The 17414-nt window shown below is 32.9% G+C and overlaps 2 pseudogenes; one reads left to right on the top strand and one right to left on the bottom strand.

Annotated features, from left to right (window-relative positions):
• Window positions 1-4574: 4574 nt before the first annotated feature.
• On the bottom strand, window positions 4575-8105 carry LOC128186515 (uncharacterized; annotated as a pseudogene).
• Window positions 8106-14066: 5961 nt separating this feature from the next.
• On the top strand, window positions 14067-15695 carry LOC128187460 (uncharacterized; annotated as a pseudogene).
• The last annotated feature ends 1719 nt before the right edge of the window (window positions 15696-17414 follow it).

Below are 17414 nucleotides of genomic sequence, written 5' to 3'. Positions count from 1 at the left end.
AATTTATTCAAAATTTTACCGTCATTTCTTATTAAGTTATGTGCTTATGCCTATGTTATACCTGTGAGAAACAAAGCTTTTTCCAATATGTAGAAGGTATACTTTTAAAAAACAGTATTGTTTACAGAACAAAGAATTGTGAGTATTTAATCTCGCTTATAACTTCATAAATGTCAGTCCAATTTTTGCTGACCAATGTAAATACCTTCATTACCTTTTGCAAACAATAAAATGGAAAAGTAAAATTTGAAAACAACTCATGAACACGCCCCTTAAAGACAGTTATGGCGTTCAGTATTTTTCCTCACCATTTGTAATGTAATCCCACGGAATCTTTAGAGAGATCACTGACATTCCGACAAGAATAGCGACAAACATTGAACAAATGACGAATGAATGAAGTCTATGTGGTCCGTGGTTACCTTTATCATTTATAGATAAAAAGTCATTTATTTCAAGTCGCTTATCTTTCGAATGTTATGAAAAGCACTATATACCTCCAAGTGCGCAAGACTATGCTTACTTCCCATTAGCAAACCTTGAATATCGATCACAGTTGTAGAAATGCATTGAAACCCTTTCAAAGAAGGGTGTTGCAAAAAATGTAGAATACTTGATATTACTCTTTTAAGTCGCCTACTTGACTCTTAAAAACATCTGTGTGAGCAAAATCAATATTTCGCACATTGCGAAATGCTTCCAAACGTTTTGTGTCCCTGCCGATCACAAAATACCCACAATTCTGCAAAATATATAAAAAATGTTATGGATATGAAACTTAATCATCCTTGAATGTCGAACAAATATACTACAAAGTTCAATTTTAGCTCCTTCATAATCCGTTCCCGACAACTTCCATAATTCGATATTCTTCCAGACTACTTTATTCCTGTGTAATTTGTGCCGTACATACATCTCTATCTCTCGTGTCCATGCTGCACACGTGTTGCACCATTGTGTGACATTGCATCGCTTGCTACAAGCCCTGTTTGAACCAACTTTTCTTTTCAAACGACCATACAAGTCATCCATACACTGATCAACATAAGTCTTCAGTCCAACAGTAGAGTATTTAAGTGCCTGAATGAATACAAGAAAATTTTGTTCTTCCTGTGTATAATTCCCCATCACGCCCCAATTTGACACACGAATGTACTTTCACTTTGAATTTAATATTCAAAAGGTAGCTACAACATGCTTTTTAACCGAAGGTACTTGGGATGTAAAATTTTTTTTCAAGAAGGGGGCGGAAAAAGGATGTTAGTTTTTACTCTTGTTCGTTTGTTTAAAATTCATTAATTTTTGGCCAAGTTATCCGAGGATAACCTGGTTGGGGTCAGTTTACACCTTATAACCCGCGAAGCTAACGCGCGGTATTCAATTTGTCTGCACCACTTGCACGCGCGGTATTCCATTTGTCTGCACCGCTTGTCATAGGACCGATGACGTCCAAAAATAAACATTCAGTTCCACGTGATTTAACAGCTGAGAGAGAGAGAGAGAGAGAGAGAGAGAGAGAGAGCAAACACATTCATAAACTCACACAAATAAGTATAAATATTGTATATTCTGATAACATATATGGTTTATCTGATGCAGGTCGTGGACCAACCAATCCAACTCATGAACAATGTGGAAAGCTACCTACAAATATGTTACAATATGACTTTTAACATTGCGCAATAACAAACAATTGATTGGTAAACTAGTTATTTAAGTAAAAAATTGAATTATACAAAAACCACCACGTTGAAACCACGATAATACAAGAATCTCTTTGCGAAAAAGTACAATGTAAAAACCTAACTCAATGTTATTGTTGGGTACCAGGCAACCATTCTCTAATGAGACAATGATAATATTTCCCGTTTCATCTAGTAGTGCACTAGACTTTGGTAAATTAAATATAATTACAATAAAATTATATATATATTAATTGAAATAATAAGTTACATATATTGGCGAGTATTGTGCAAGTATTCATGTAATCAAGACATTACAGTAAAAATAATTACACCATTCAACACATACATGTATGTAAAGTTAAAAAATGTGCAGTAGTGCATATAAATTGCTTTCAGATATTTTTGATATTTTTTCCAACAATTTTACATATGAGTAATACAATATTACATTTACACACATGCAAAGCAACAAGAACAAAAATAATCCCAAATGGGAAAAAAAACTTTGTGGTGGGAAGGGGGGGGGGTGAGGGATTGGGTGCGTGTGTGCGAAATAAAGGTTTAACATTTGACTGATTGTATCCAGTTAAGGTTTTATTTCTTGAACGTCTTCAATATATAAGTTATAACTAACCAGGGGTGTATTGGCATTTTGTGGTATATACGATGGGGGGTTAAAATGCGTGAATAAGCGTTCAGAACCTTTCGACTTTAGAAATTCCCTTAAAGTTGATGAACTTATCTTCTTTACCATTTCTTTTGCTAAACAGTTTTTACAGGACTTAAACCAATCTAAAAACTTATATTTTTTATGAACTTTTTTTGAATATAATTCTAACATCGACGAAAGATAAATGTCCATATGTCCTATGAATGTGCCATTGATTAAAAATCGACGTTCATTTTCAAAAGGTATGTTATATCTATTTTCGTAAAGAAATAAGAAGTCAAACATTTTTCCGTTTTTCATATTAGAGTACATATCCTGATATTTGAATTTCAATCGTGTTAAAGCAGCTATTAATGCAAGACATTCAGTGCTATTTACGTTTACCGAAAAAGTTGGATTTAAACACATTTTGTCTTTAGCATTTCTAAGTGCTGTTTGGTACGAAAAATTTCCAAGCCAGAAATCTTTACGATTATCAAGAACGTTTCTAATTGCAGTTAGACCTTTGACAAAACAATCGGAATAAAAAATTTTAAGTTCCTTGTTTTCATAGACAAAAGACATACTCATCATTGCATCAAAATTTGTCAGAGATTTGACTCCTAACAGTTTAACGAACCGAAGCATTGTACTCAGTAATTCTTTTTTCATATTTAATACACAAAAGTTCATTCTTTGGATGTTTCTAAAGTTCTTCATTATAAAATTACACTTATTTTCCAAGGAATCCTTTAATAGTAAAAAAGGTTTAAAGTCCAATACAATTTTTAAAAAAAGTGAATCCATTACATCCATGCTAACTACCTTGTTGTTTAAATGCCGACGGTAAGGATATTTTTCATAATGATTAAAAAAACGGAGTAAAATTGCTGTTGTAATTCCATTCTTATTGGCACAATTTAATGCATGTGTTCCAAATTCCTTTTCTATTTCTAGCAATACTGATATTAATCCTTTTGCAGCAACTTTATGAGTAAAACTTAGAGATGCGGAAGCATCATTGCAAATTTCGTGCGAATTCATCTGCCTTATCAAAGAAGTTTCCGTTGCCAAGATTGATGCAAGTGCATTGTAACTAACTGATGCAGAATTGTTCTCTGTCCAAGGTTCTTGGACAATAAAATCTCTACCCAAAACTTTTAAAACCAGTTCTCTCTTTTTGTCCTTTATTTCAAAACATGGCGCATTATCAACTAACAACTGAATAAGATTTTTTCCGTCACGAGTCTTTCTGGACAAAGACATCCCAAGTTGTCTTAGAAAACGAAAAGCTATGTCATTACCACCAATTACTGATCTGTGAAGAAAATTGTATCCATTAACATCCACACATTTATCTAATGAACTTGAATGGATATGGAATTTATTGAAATCAAAATTCTGAGACGTCCAAAACGTTCTTCTTTCGTCTTGAACGATATCATGCAAAACTGCATCACCAGTGATTTGAGAGCAATCGTAGCTCATGTTCGGAAGAAAAATTAATAGTAATGGGTCAATTTCCGTGTGTTTGAGCAAGTTCTTTAACGATTCAATGCCGTGAGTATACATATATTGATTGTACTCACGAGGAAAATTATTAGAAATGATACCTAATAAATGACCACTGTTTTTTTGTAGACTGATATTAATATATCTCCCAATATTTTGCCGAGCGATATTATATACAACTCTGTTCAAACTTTTCAATATCAAATATATCAAATATTCATGTGGGATAAAGATTTTCTTTCTGTAATAATCGCAACTTACACCTGTAGGGAAAAGATAAATGTTGCAGTGATTAACAATTTTTACATCATTTTTGTAGAGAAGTGGGGTACTTTTAAAAGCAGAATCCAAAATAGTATTACCATAATTGTCTGTACTTGTACTAATCCTTACGAAATTTGACGCTAATTTATGGTAAAAATTAAACAAATGAAAATTTCCATTCTCACATGCGTACTGCAAAGGTAATTTATCATAATTATCTTTATAAAGAACCTCTGCATGTAATTTGCGTTTAAGATAAATAAATGAGTACTCGTCGTTTTCAAAAATCTCTTCAGTTGTTTCGCCATTATATCGAACACTCATGGCCACATAATGACTTATTGACATATTCTGTTTGTCAAATACAGATTCGGGATATCGAGAGAGCAAGTCAGATAAAACATTATTTTGACGGCATATGGCTGCAGAATGAAGAGGAGTAGATCCGTTTAAAGATCTTGCATCAAACTTAGCCCCATCTCTTTCCAGAAGAACTATCATCTCCGTATTCCCAGCACAACAAGCATAATGTATGGGAGTGGAGCCATTATCGTCTCTTGCAGTCCAATTCCATATATTTTGACTTTGTCCAAAATCATACACTTTATTATCCCAATAATACGCAAGGTTGTGAGACAATGTTGTGTTGTAAAGGCACATGTTTTCTAAGTACTCATTTCTTTCTTTTTCGTTGAAATCAATGACATCTATTCTTTTTTTACGATATAAACATCGATCTAAAATGTTGCTACCTTGTTGAAATAAAAGTTTAAAAATTTCTGACCTTTTAAACTTCAATGCTGTAAATATGGGTGTCCTACCACCAGATTCTCGACAGTGCAATGTATTATTGCTACTTTTTAATAATATCCGAATAACATCTGTATGCCCGTTTTGTATAGCAATTTCCAAAGCCGACTCACATCTTATAAAGCGTCGATCATGTAGAAATACAAAGTTAACCATTTGTAAATTCTCGCCTGAATCAGTAGCTTGAAGTCGAGTCTGGTGAAAGGATGCCCAGTATTGCTTTGAGTTGCAGGAAGGACAAAAATCTTCTGCGCCGTGATATAGAAGTAGATCCACAATGTCAACGTATCCATTTTTGGCAGATAAATAAAGTGCCTGATTTAGACTGTTGATTAAAATGGATTTAAATTTCAGTAAAAATTCTTGTACAATGTTTGTATGACCATTTTCAACTGCCAGAAGGAATGAATTCGATCCAAACGATGTTTGATGAGACACATGAACGTTATGTCGTAGAAGAGTCAGCACAGTTTTAATGTGTCCGTTTTGTGCGGCGATGTTTAATAAACTGTACTCCCAGAATGCATAAGTTTTGCAAAAATACAACATATCAACAGTTTCATTTATATATTTTGGACCTAACCGGGTAAAATTCACATCTGCATGACGGTCAAGAAGAGCTTTTAAAGATCTGTGATTTCCAAACGCAGCGGCGACATATGATGCAGTTATATTTCCTTTGTCAGTTTCATCCACCAATCGTAAAGAAAACAAGTCTAACAGAAGTGACATGGCTGTATAGGAGTTCAATTTAGCTGCTGCTTCATGCAGGATGTATACATCAGAAAACTCACTGATATGCTTTTTACTGTCTTCTAGGAATTTATACTTGATTTCCTTGTCTGACGAACAAGCTGCATATGATGCGAAATCAACAATACTGATGTTGGTAAAAGATCTTTGTTGTCGTAAAAGATTTAGAAAATACTTTGCAAACAAGCGGCACCCATCTCTCTTAGATACATAAAACTGTTCAGTCTTTCTGGTATTGTCTGTCAGGTACGCTGCCAAACTTTTGTGGACAAGTGATATTTTGCCATTTCTTTGGCAAATAAAATGACTAAGTTCCTTGCCTATAATTGCCAAAACATCAACTATTTCATCATCATTCAGATCAGCAATCGTTAAGAGCTCTTCAATATATAATGGTTCCATTGTTGAACATAGGACTTGAAAAACTTTTATAATAGTTTTAAAGACGCCTCGATCGCGGAATATTCTCTTTAATTGATCTTCAAATAAATCTTCAAATGTTGTGTAACTGTTACGCAAAGAAACTTCGTTTTGTAACCATCCTGTCAAAGCGTTTTTCAAAAGTAGCATATTCCCTTTTGTATATTTGACAGCTTTTGAAAATGCTATCACTACATCATTAGTTTTAAAAATCCGTTTTAGATGATTTTGCTCAGAAAGAGATAAAGTATTTATCGTGTTATTTACAAATCTGTGTGCATCTTTTGTGTTGCTATCATCAGTAGGTCTTTTTTCAATGACTAAGAGTTGGGTTCGAGCTATCCTTATCTCGGAGGTATTTCTAGACGTGAGGAAAAATTTAATGTTTTTTGGAAAATCAGTTAAACGTTTCCAAAGTAAATTAAAAATATTAAAGTTACCAAGTTCAATACATTCATCTAAAGCATCAATAACCACAATATAAGTATTGTTAACCACGTCTAAATCATTTAATGCTTTCAGAACTAAAACGTCAAGACAACCCTCTGGATCTTCTTCACATCTATCATTCTCAAAATATGTTTTGAATCTGGAATTCTTTTTCAAGCTTTGAAGAAAGCCAGGTATTCGTTTTGAAAAGCCTCCTGCTAAATTCTTTACAAAATTACCTGGAGAAAGGGTCTTTCTTGAATAAAAGTTACAAATGTGATACACAGCAATATGTTGATAGATCTCATATCCAGGAAAACGTTTATCACTTTGACAAATTAAATGAGCTACAATAGCTGATTTTCCATATCCCATTTCTGCCAAAAACAACACACCACGCTTAGAGAAAAACATTTTTTCGTCCAACTCGTTTAAAAGCCATTCTCGACCAACCAGTTTGTCATGCTGGGATCTGTAGAAGTCCAAGTCAATATCCATGGTGAAAGGGTGTTCATAGGTTGCATTTTTACATACCAACACGCTGTCCTCTACAAAACAAAGAGTTATATTCAGATCGGTTTTATGGGCATGGTCGTTAGACCCTTTTTAAAATACCAAAAAAGTTTTTCTTATATATAATTAATTATGTTTCTTAAACATTGTTTAATTTATCTTGTTAACAAGTCTTGTTAAATATGGTATCTTTACAATGTACGCATTTTGATTTACCTTCCGCACTGTCGTTACTAAGAATCATCCAAAAAAGAATTGCGACAAACAATATCAAAATTGAGGAGTTTAATGTTTTTTGTCCAGCTGGTCTTTTTTCATCTTCATAGATGGATAAAAAATTGTTTATATCCGCTTCACTTATTTTCCGTAGGCCTCTAAAAGCAGTGTATACTTCGATTTCTGTAAAACTATGTTTGTCTTTCATAAGTAAACCTTTAATATCAATCGATGCTGTTGAAATGCATTGAAATCCTTTCAAAGAGGGGTGTTGAAAAAAATGTAAGAGACACGAAATGGCTTTTGTTAGTTCCTTTTTAAACATTTTAAATAGATCTGTATGAGCAAAATCGATATTCCGCACATTGCGAACTGCATCTAAACGATTCTTATCACCACCGATTACAAAATATTGACAATTTTGCAATAGAGACAGCATAGTCTGGATATCATACTTAATAATTCTTCCATCGCGTATAAATATACGACACAGTTCCACTTTTGCACCTCTACGATTTGTTTGTGATAGCTTCCATAATTTTATATCTCGCCACTGAACTTTATTCTTATGAGAGTTGTATCGCATTAACTTCTCTGTCTCTTTTTTCCATGCGGCACAAGTGTTGCACCATTGCGTGGCGTTGCATCGCTTGCTACAGCATTGGGTGCAACCAGCGTTTGAGGCGACCTTTCTTTTTAAACGGTCATATAAGTCTTCCAAACACTGATCTACGTAAGTCTTTAGTCCAACTGTAAAGTATTTAAGTGCTTGAATAAGTAAAAGAAAATTTTGTTCCTCTGGTGTATAATTATCCATGTCTTGTTAGATACCCAAATAAACTTCCTGTTTGAGTGTTGTATTCAACAAGTATAACTACGAAAGCCCAGAAGGCTTATTCAAGATTGGAGATTCGAAATACGATATCCAGTATTTAAATTGACCAATTAAATCATAAATCTGAAAACCTGTATCCAAGCGACACCAAACAGTTCAAAATAAAGGCCATCCATACATATAAAAATACGGTATTTGTAAAGAGATTTCATGCGCAGATATTATTAAGTACATAGTCATATAGTGACATGGTACGGGATGATACCCGGTTGGTAAATTTTACAACTTGCGAGGCGACGTCATATTATCTACAACATAAACGATAAGTATTTAAAAATTCATATGGTAGAATTATTGAAAATATAACTCGGGTACCCCCTCCTGGAAAAGAAAATTTCTATATCTTAAGCCCGTGCTAAATTGTAAAGAAATCATTGGGTAACAGCGGTCATGTGGAGACCATGTATATCCCATACACAGTCAGTACGAAATAAATATTCCCTTGAGCATTATGACGTCATTCTAAGAGTATTATAACGTCGGGTTTTCTGTAGCACTTTGTCGTTTTAAAATTAAGTTTACGCTTTATAAACCGCGAAGCGGTTTATAAAAAAGCGTAAACTGTTCCAAACCATTTTATATCGTTTAAAACTAATAAATATCGAATTCATTCCTTATAATTTAATTTTTTTGTTATCAATTGTTGAAAAAAACAGTCATTTGATCTATAAAATGACATCAAATTGTAAAAAATTCAAACGTAACGTCAGGCGGATTGATACGTTTTTGACGGTAGTCTTACTATGACGTAGGCAACATTCTTTATACGATATAAAATAAATTTTTCAACCCATCAGAAAGCGCGTTACAACCAGAATTAAATTAATAAAACCTATCATAAATTATATACATCAACAAATACCATAATTTTTTTTCCAGCCATGTGTACAACTGTAGAGATCGATAGATCAAGTTTTACAAATGATAGGTATGTAATAGATAATCATATGAAGAAGTTTCAAAACGGTTTTTGTTCTTTATTAAGTAAGTCTAGTTAAACATTTTGGGAAGGATTTATGCGATATTGAAGCGATCAGTCGGTCGGTACACACTAAGACACGAAGTCGGGTCAGGATCGATGTAGTGGCAATCTTGTTTACTTTTGACGTACAGTCCTTTTATACATTTAAAGTCAGCATACATTTAAAAATTTACTTATTTATTAAAAACTTCATTACACAAGTTACAAGTTTACAAAATATTTTTTTTCTGTGTGAATACATGTAACTTCTCTACTGCTCTTCCATATTCTCCGCTGTTTACAAATAGCTTAGCAACAGAGTAAACATAACATTAAAAGACATCGACAGACAGCTTTATCAGAGAAGGTTTTGAAATGATAAAGTCACGTATACAAGTATGGAAAATATGTGAATAATTAATATGTTTTACGGTGCTACGGAATTACACATACCTTGTATCATTGTCAACTTAGTGTTATTTAGTTATTTGGGAACGAACGTCAAAGAATTTTTTTTTGAGAGAGAGAGAGAGAGAGAGAGAGAATGAGAGACAGAAATTATAATATAACATTTCTAAATCTCAAAAAAAAATTCACAGAATACATACACTTGCTTCCCTAAAACCGTTCTTTACTTTTGGAGAGAATTGATCAGTCTGTAAAATATAATTTGTGTTTTATTTGGTTAAAAATGTTAATGATAAATACAGTATTTATTTTTTTGTACCTTAATATTTTCCTGGTTCATAATTTTTCAGTTTGTTTATTTTTGTATTCTAATTACATCTGTTATCCGTGCCCCCTGTCCCTGTTTGTAGGTGTGTAATTTCCCATTTTCAAATTTAATGGCTTGACCATATGCAATATCAGCATAAATTTTTCAACTGTTTATTTTTTTCTTTTTATTCTTTTTTTATTTAGTTCAAAATGTCCCATTTTTTTATTTCCTCCCTAATCATATTTACTGTACATGTATGCAAAATTAGCTTATTTTTGGATCAATATGACAGTAAAGTATGGCTCTTGCTAGTATATATATAATCTTTCTTTAAAAACAAAGCATATGTCAATTGGGCAGTCTATTGTGAGATAGCTAGTACACGCATTATGGGTGTTTGACCCACCTCTAAATTTATCGCGGGAAATATAGTGCGAGATCACTGTGACGTCATACGTTGAATTCCATTATCATTTGTTTACGTACGATTGAATGGAGGCATTTAAAAATTCTCTTGGGTCTCACCAAAGCTTGTGTGATACTCAGAACGTGTATTCAAACCTCAAGGCACTGTAAATTAACAGTTAAATGTCAACCATTTTTGGCATAGCACCACGGGTGAAAACATTAAAGAGCATTGTGGGGTGTAGACCAAAAATATTTTCTAGATCAATCTGTAGGTTTATAAAAATATACTCTGTCCCAAGATATTTTGGATTCACGTTTGGACGATTTTAAATAAAAATACACTTACCTGTGAAAGAAGTGCAATTGAAATAGTTGAAACGGATATTTTCCAAGATAATTTCATTGACACATTATCATCTTTCACTCGGAAAAATTCACATGAACGAAAACAGATTCCTTACGGAGATTTATAATGGGGAATGTTTACATCTTTTCTCCATTCGGAATACACTCGGAATACATCGCGCAATTTTTCAACGTTATCATCCGGGCTTGCTGCAATGCAAAATCTCCGTAGACATCACATTTTTTAGCATTGTATTGAAAACTGATAAGCTAACAGGGGCGTTTTGACTGAGTAATCTTGGAAATTTTTCATACTTTTGAATGAACATCGTTTGGATCCTGAGGTATTTATAAATATCAAACAATTAAGCCAAACGTGAATCCAAAATATCTTGGGACAGAGTATAGCTCATTGTTCATCCCGCGCCCTGGTTCTTAGAGCTCGCTTCGTTCGCTATAAAATTCATTATTATCAAGAATAATCACTTCAGGAAGAATAAATAATCAATCAGAAATGTAGGAAGTTTAAAAGTTAATTTTATAGCGTTTACAATTTCTATTTGACAATTCGAAATACAATAATCTTGTGCTCAAAGATTCATAATTATAATGCGTTCAGTTTTGGTTTATATAATGAAATGAAATGTTTTTCTTTTGTTTCACGCTCTTTTTCGGTTGTTGTTTTATAAAATTTATAGATAGGACACACTGTAAAGTTCGGAAAAATATTCTATAATTGTACAAGAAAAACTGTTAGCGGACATCTAAGAAACTGTGCAACCGGCTTGACATGAAAAATTGCAGTAACCTGTGTGATATAGTTATGGAAGAAGGATTTTGCATATGGTTCATACCCTTTATGTTAAAAGATCCTTTCATTGGAAAAGGCTAACAGCAGAAAAAGGTATGTTTTTCCTTTTTTGACCTTCACATTGGTTATATTGTTGTTGTCACTTAACACATTCAACAAAAATTTGACGACAACCAACCTCTCTAAGCCTCAAACACCATGCCCCAAGAGAAGGACAACAATTATTGTGACATTTAATCTAATGTCTATATTCTAATAAGCTTAAATCATAATACACATTAGTTAAAAAAAATTGACATCTCTCTCTCTCTCTCTCTCTCTCTCTCTCTCTCTCTCTCTCTCTCCTATTAACATGTCCAACATGTTTTTATTATGAAATTGTTTGAAGTACATGTACCATAAACTGGAAATGATAATTATTAAAGTATGTAAAACAATACAAATGTAAGCCTTTGCATTCTCTCTCTCTCTCTCTCTCTCTCTCTCTTTCTCTCTCTCTCATGTAAAACAGTAAGTTGATTACTTTATATTTGTACTTTTATAATATAAAAGTTGAGATTTTCATCCAAATATGAAATGCCTAATAAATAAACTAACTTTAATGTATACACAGAATGTTACACATAGATGACTCAATTTTCCTTTATCACAGTTTTTAGGTGTAAATGTTATATTGTAAGTTGTGTTTTTTAATGACAAATTGTAGTTTTTAATTACCCATGTTAGATAAAATATTTCATACATTATTTTGTATGTTTTTGTCTATAATGTCCTCATATAAAAATATGCATCGATAATAGGAAGCCTCTGATATAATTACACTTTTATTTAAAGCATAGTTTTCTTTCAAATTAAGTTTACATGGAGACAAATGCAGTTATCATTGAATTTAAAGTGTAAAAAAAAAAATCAAGTCCTTTAGCTCCTTCCTGTCCAAAGGTGAAATTTTATGTATATTTACATAGTTGAAAAATCACCCATCCCTTTCAATTGTCTCAATTTACATTACATGTAGGATTTGTAAATGACATTTTACATAAATTAAAATAACCCCTGCTATAATAACTACTTTTGAAATGATCAAGAAGCAACAATATTTTTATCTTTGTATTGTATTTCTGCATCAAATAAGTAGAAAAACATGTAAAGTTTGAACATTTTTTGGGGATTTCTTTTCCGTCTCCAGCTATCCGGGTGTGTTTGAATTTTATTTTAATTAAAGGCAGGCATCACACTAGTAGGTCTTTTTTTTTTTTTTTATAATGGTTGAAAAGGTAGTAGAATTAGAAACCAGAATAAATAAGATTTTCATTAAATATGATTGCTAAGCTTACTTTTAATAAAAACAAGAAATTACATGCAGGACAGCATGTATATTTGTCACTAAATATGCTACAATTCATCCAATTTATCAAAATATGTCAATTTTTAATGACGGTGATACTTGTTTTTAAATATGTGTGAGAATTGACACAAGGAAATTGCCACAAGTTTCATAATATAAGGTGAAAGATTTTAAACCCCTCCTTTTCATAAAAATCAATACATAGGGTATACATGCAAGGGTATTTTTAAGAGATGTGGTGCTTTTATAATGATAATATCATGTTGATACATGCAGTACTGAATAAGGTTTATTATTACAAGAGGTTGAACAACAATTGACCTCTAAAAGATTAAGTAAAGATGTTTTGCTGAAGAAGAACCATATGAATCTATGTTAAATTGAGTAAAGTGGAAATGGTGGGTTCACTTAAATTACCATATATTTCTTAAACCTCAATGGAATTGGCAATATAGGGTATACTTTTTCTCAGAATTGCATAAGCTTTCTTACTCTAGGACAAGATGTCTTTTCATAGAATGTTAATGTAAGGTAAACCCTATAAATTAATTAGAAACTTTGGACCATGTTTTATGATACATGTACCTTATTAATTAACATATTGAAAGGAATTTATAATGGTATTTTGAAGCTATTATATTGTACTTTAACAGTGTTATGTAGACAACAAGAAAAGAAAGGATTTGGAAAATTGCAGACTTTATGGGATGGAACCCTGGAAATGATATAGATGTTCAACATATAATTATATTAATAATATTTTACTAAACTCAAACTTATTGAAATTCCAAAACAAAATCTTCTTTTTTCTTCCTATATAGGAAGTAGAAATGAATTATGGGTAATCAAGTGATTACCAAGTGGTTAACTCAGTTAACACAGTGTTAGCTAACCTAAGGAATTTTTCAATGTGAACGTGTTTTTTGACAACATTTGCAACATTGTGTGGGAGGATATGCGTGACTTTTGTCAAGTAAGTTGTTTTTTGACATTGTTTACAAATCGTGCCCTACTTTCGATTCTTCCCTTGTGTATTATTTATATATGTCATAGAGTGTAGAGCGGATACGACGCCCCTGTGTTTCACCCCAAAAGGTTCAAGATCTCGAAATTCGTACCAATATAGTTTTAAACATGAGAACATTTGTAGATCAGCTTTCCAAAGTTTGTGTGATGTTGGGAAAGTCTCTTTCCAATACTTTGAAACATTATTCTAAAAAGGTTGCAGTTCCTAGAAAACATGGAAATCAAGGAAAGAAACCAAAAAAAAAGCGGTCAATTTTGATGATGTATAGCGGGTTGTTAATTTTAACTTGAGCTACGCCGAGAAACATGGTCCACCCAAGCCTGCGGCTCCCAAAGGTAAGCCTCCAAGTTTCCTACCTTGTGACTCCTCAAAGAAAGAAATTCATAGTTCATAAAAGTTAGCATGCGAAACATATGGTTTTAGGAAAGTGGAGTATCACACATTCACAAATATTTGGACCTCCTGCTGTTCCCACAATAAGATATGTGGTCAACGCTTTGACGTTTGTCACAGATATGACCTGCTGAAGAAGCAGATGCTTGACGTATGCCTGGAAGAAGAGAAATTGGCGGCCCTTAATGAATTTCAAACTTATATTGATGTAACACAGAAGAAAAGAAATATCTACAAGAAAATTGAAAAAGAATCATTAGAAAAATTTCAAAATGCCGATAGACAGGGACGCCGAATACCGCCGTTATCCTCTGATCTTACCAAAGTTCAATACACTTTTGATTTTAGCCAAAATGTTGCTTCACCTCATCATGTTCGGCAAATGGGACCGCTTTACTTTCTTTCGTGTTTACGATAGACCTACACAATATAATTACTTGAGAGGAGAAAATGAGACACTGGGATCCCATTGGCCAAACACAGTTACCACCTTGATGATGCATCATGGCATTAGCACTTATGTTTCTGGAGAAAAAGAATGCTGATAATTGTGCAAGTATTCTCTCTCTCTCTCTTCATTTGAAATTTTTAGAGTATATCTCTGTCTTTTCTCACATTTTTGTCTGATGTTAAATAACAATATAATAATTTCTATTACAGTAGTTGGCCATTTACGGTGTTTGATTGTTGCAGGTTTTGCACGAGCAAAAAAGCTGTTCCGTCGATCAGACTGTAATGGTATGAGAGAACTTTAGCAAGTCTTTGAGCGTTCATCTTAATTTCAACAAATAAAGGAATTCTATTTGAAATAGGGGACACTTCTACGTGGAAGTACTACAACTGGAAAAAGATTTTGGAACAATTTTTTACCTCATTGCCTAGTATTTCTAAATACCATTCGTTTCAATTTTGTGCCGACTACGCAGGGTTTGTTTTCGTTTAGGAAAATAATGATGCTATGGTAAAAAAAAGAATTAAGATAATTAAACCTCCTGGACTTCAGCAGGTTTTTTGCACAGAGCTAACACCTCCTTGGTTATCCAGGGAAAGAACTCAGTATATCTTCAAAATATCAGACCGTTTGAACGACCAAAATGTCGAGATCAATTATGTCCACCCATCCAGACTGAGAAGTAAATTGCCCTGTCATCTTTCAGCAACTATTGAACTATTGACACTTTATTAATTATCAATTGAATAATTACGCTTTATCTATGTTTGTGTATCTTATTGAATATGTTAAAAGTGTATTGCTTTTATAGCAATTTATGAAACAACTTCTATAAACACTGCCCAAAATGTGTTCATTTGTACGATTTTGACGTCAAGATAAACAGTAAGCCATTTCATCCTCATGTATTTCTTTTTTGAAAATATTTTTGATCTACGCCTGGTTTTGTAGTTTTGAAATATTAAGGGCGTTAAATAAAGTTAAAAACACTTAAACGAATGATTTCAGTAACTTCAAGAGCAAAACAATGCATACAAGTATTAATTTTATATTATCTTAAGTAGCTTGGAAAATATTCGTAATAAAAAAATGGTAGAAAATATGTGTTGATGAAATATTTATCCCGTTTACAAAAGGTGACCTAGCTCCGGTCACCGTATATATTTTAAAAGGAAATATTTTATAACCAACGATCCTCGTACTGATATGGCTCATTTGGGTGAAATTTGTTCCAGAATGAACAGGATAAAAGCACATAACGTGAACTCTCGTCCCCGTATTGATAGAACACAGAAGGTGATCTCAGTTCCCCAGTCTGATAGAACACAAATATGACCATGACGTAAGCTGACCTCCTACCCCTGTCTATATGAATTGAAAACAAAAAGTTATAAACTATTCCTCGTATTGTTATTATAGAATATATGCCTCCTTCTTCCCAAATTTATCCAAAGACAAATAAAATGAGGTGATCCCCGGTCGTCATTATGTAAGGTGACTCAGGTTCCTAAGTGAACACACTTACGTACATTGGTTACTCTAGAAAGTCTCTGTATTTTGAAACCGGTTTTCAGAAATTGATTAAAAGAAAAACCACATATTGATAACAATTAAAATGTCGTTTTAAGAATCACCCGTAATTAACTTTCCGTTTACTCTGAAAAACAATGTGTAAGACTATCCCAGGTTTGTAACAATGCGATATTTGAATTTTTGATGCGCGTTGGTTTCGGGGGGGGGGGGGGGGGTGAAAAGGCCCGGCCTTGATTTTCAAGTACATGTACATGTGTAACTTTGACGTAATCAAAATCTCAAGGCTTGCTGGATGCACTTGCGTTTTTTTGTTACTAGATTGAGATGAAGTGTTGTTTGAACATATGTCAAGATTTTCCCAGAAGTTCCGTTTTTATTTCATAATCTGTATCTTTTGCGCGATATTGGTATGAATTGAATTTAGTAAAATTTAATACTGTAGTGACACCTGCATAAACAAAATTTAAATGTTATTTGTCTATAAAAGTAATAGATTGACAAGCACACTTTAAATGTACAGATGTACGCAGTCAATTATTTCCATACTGAAGCATGCAGCACAAGAATTTTTACTCATGCACTTAAAACACGTATTCCGAGAAAACTACTTAAGCAATACATGTTTACCTATCGGCACCCCTAATTTGAAAAGGAATCATATTTTATATGATGAATGTTTTGAAAAAAAAGGAAAAAGATAGTTTTTTAGGACAACCCAATTAGGAAAAAAAACTCAAATCGTTTAAAATTAATATATTTACAATGTACTATTGCCGATAGGAGACTAATGTCAAATGATTGACGTACTGTTTTGTAGAATATTAAAGATACAAATCATATCAAGAGACCGGATCAATAAATCAGTGCAACAATTTTAATCAGTTAACAGCATCAAAGACTAACCATGTATAAAGCATATAAAAATAACCAAAGAGCAAACCACTCGACAATTTCCGTCAAAATAACATTGCTCGAAACTATATATATATGGCAAGAAAACAGCTTACTACAGCTAGTTGCAAATCAGTTCTAGATCAGCAATTAAGAAATAAACAACGTTATTTAGTGAACATGGCGTTATGAATAGCAACTGCTTTGTTGGCATATTCCATGATGCGTGCTAGCGCATCATGGAAAATATGCCAGCAGAGCAGTTGCTATTCATAACGCCATGTTCTCTAAATAATCGTTGTTTATTACTTATATTTGCATTTTACCACTCGGAAATACCCTGTAATAGGCTAGACCTTGACATTAAGCTATTGTATCAATAATA

Source organism: Crassostrea angulata, chromosome 6 (genome assembly GCF_025612915.1).
Source record: "Crassostrea angulata isolate pt1a10 chromosome 6, ASM2561291v2, whole genome shotgun sequence".
In the NCBI taxonomy this organism is placed as follows: domain Eukaryota; kingdom Metazoa; phylum Mollusca; class Bivalvia; order Ostreida; family Ostreidae; genus Magallana; species Magallana angulata.
Note: the sequence above shows the minus strand (reverse complement) of the source record. Positions and strands in the feature narration are given on the sequence as shown.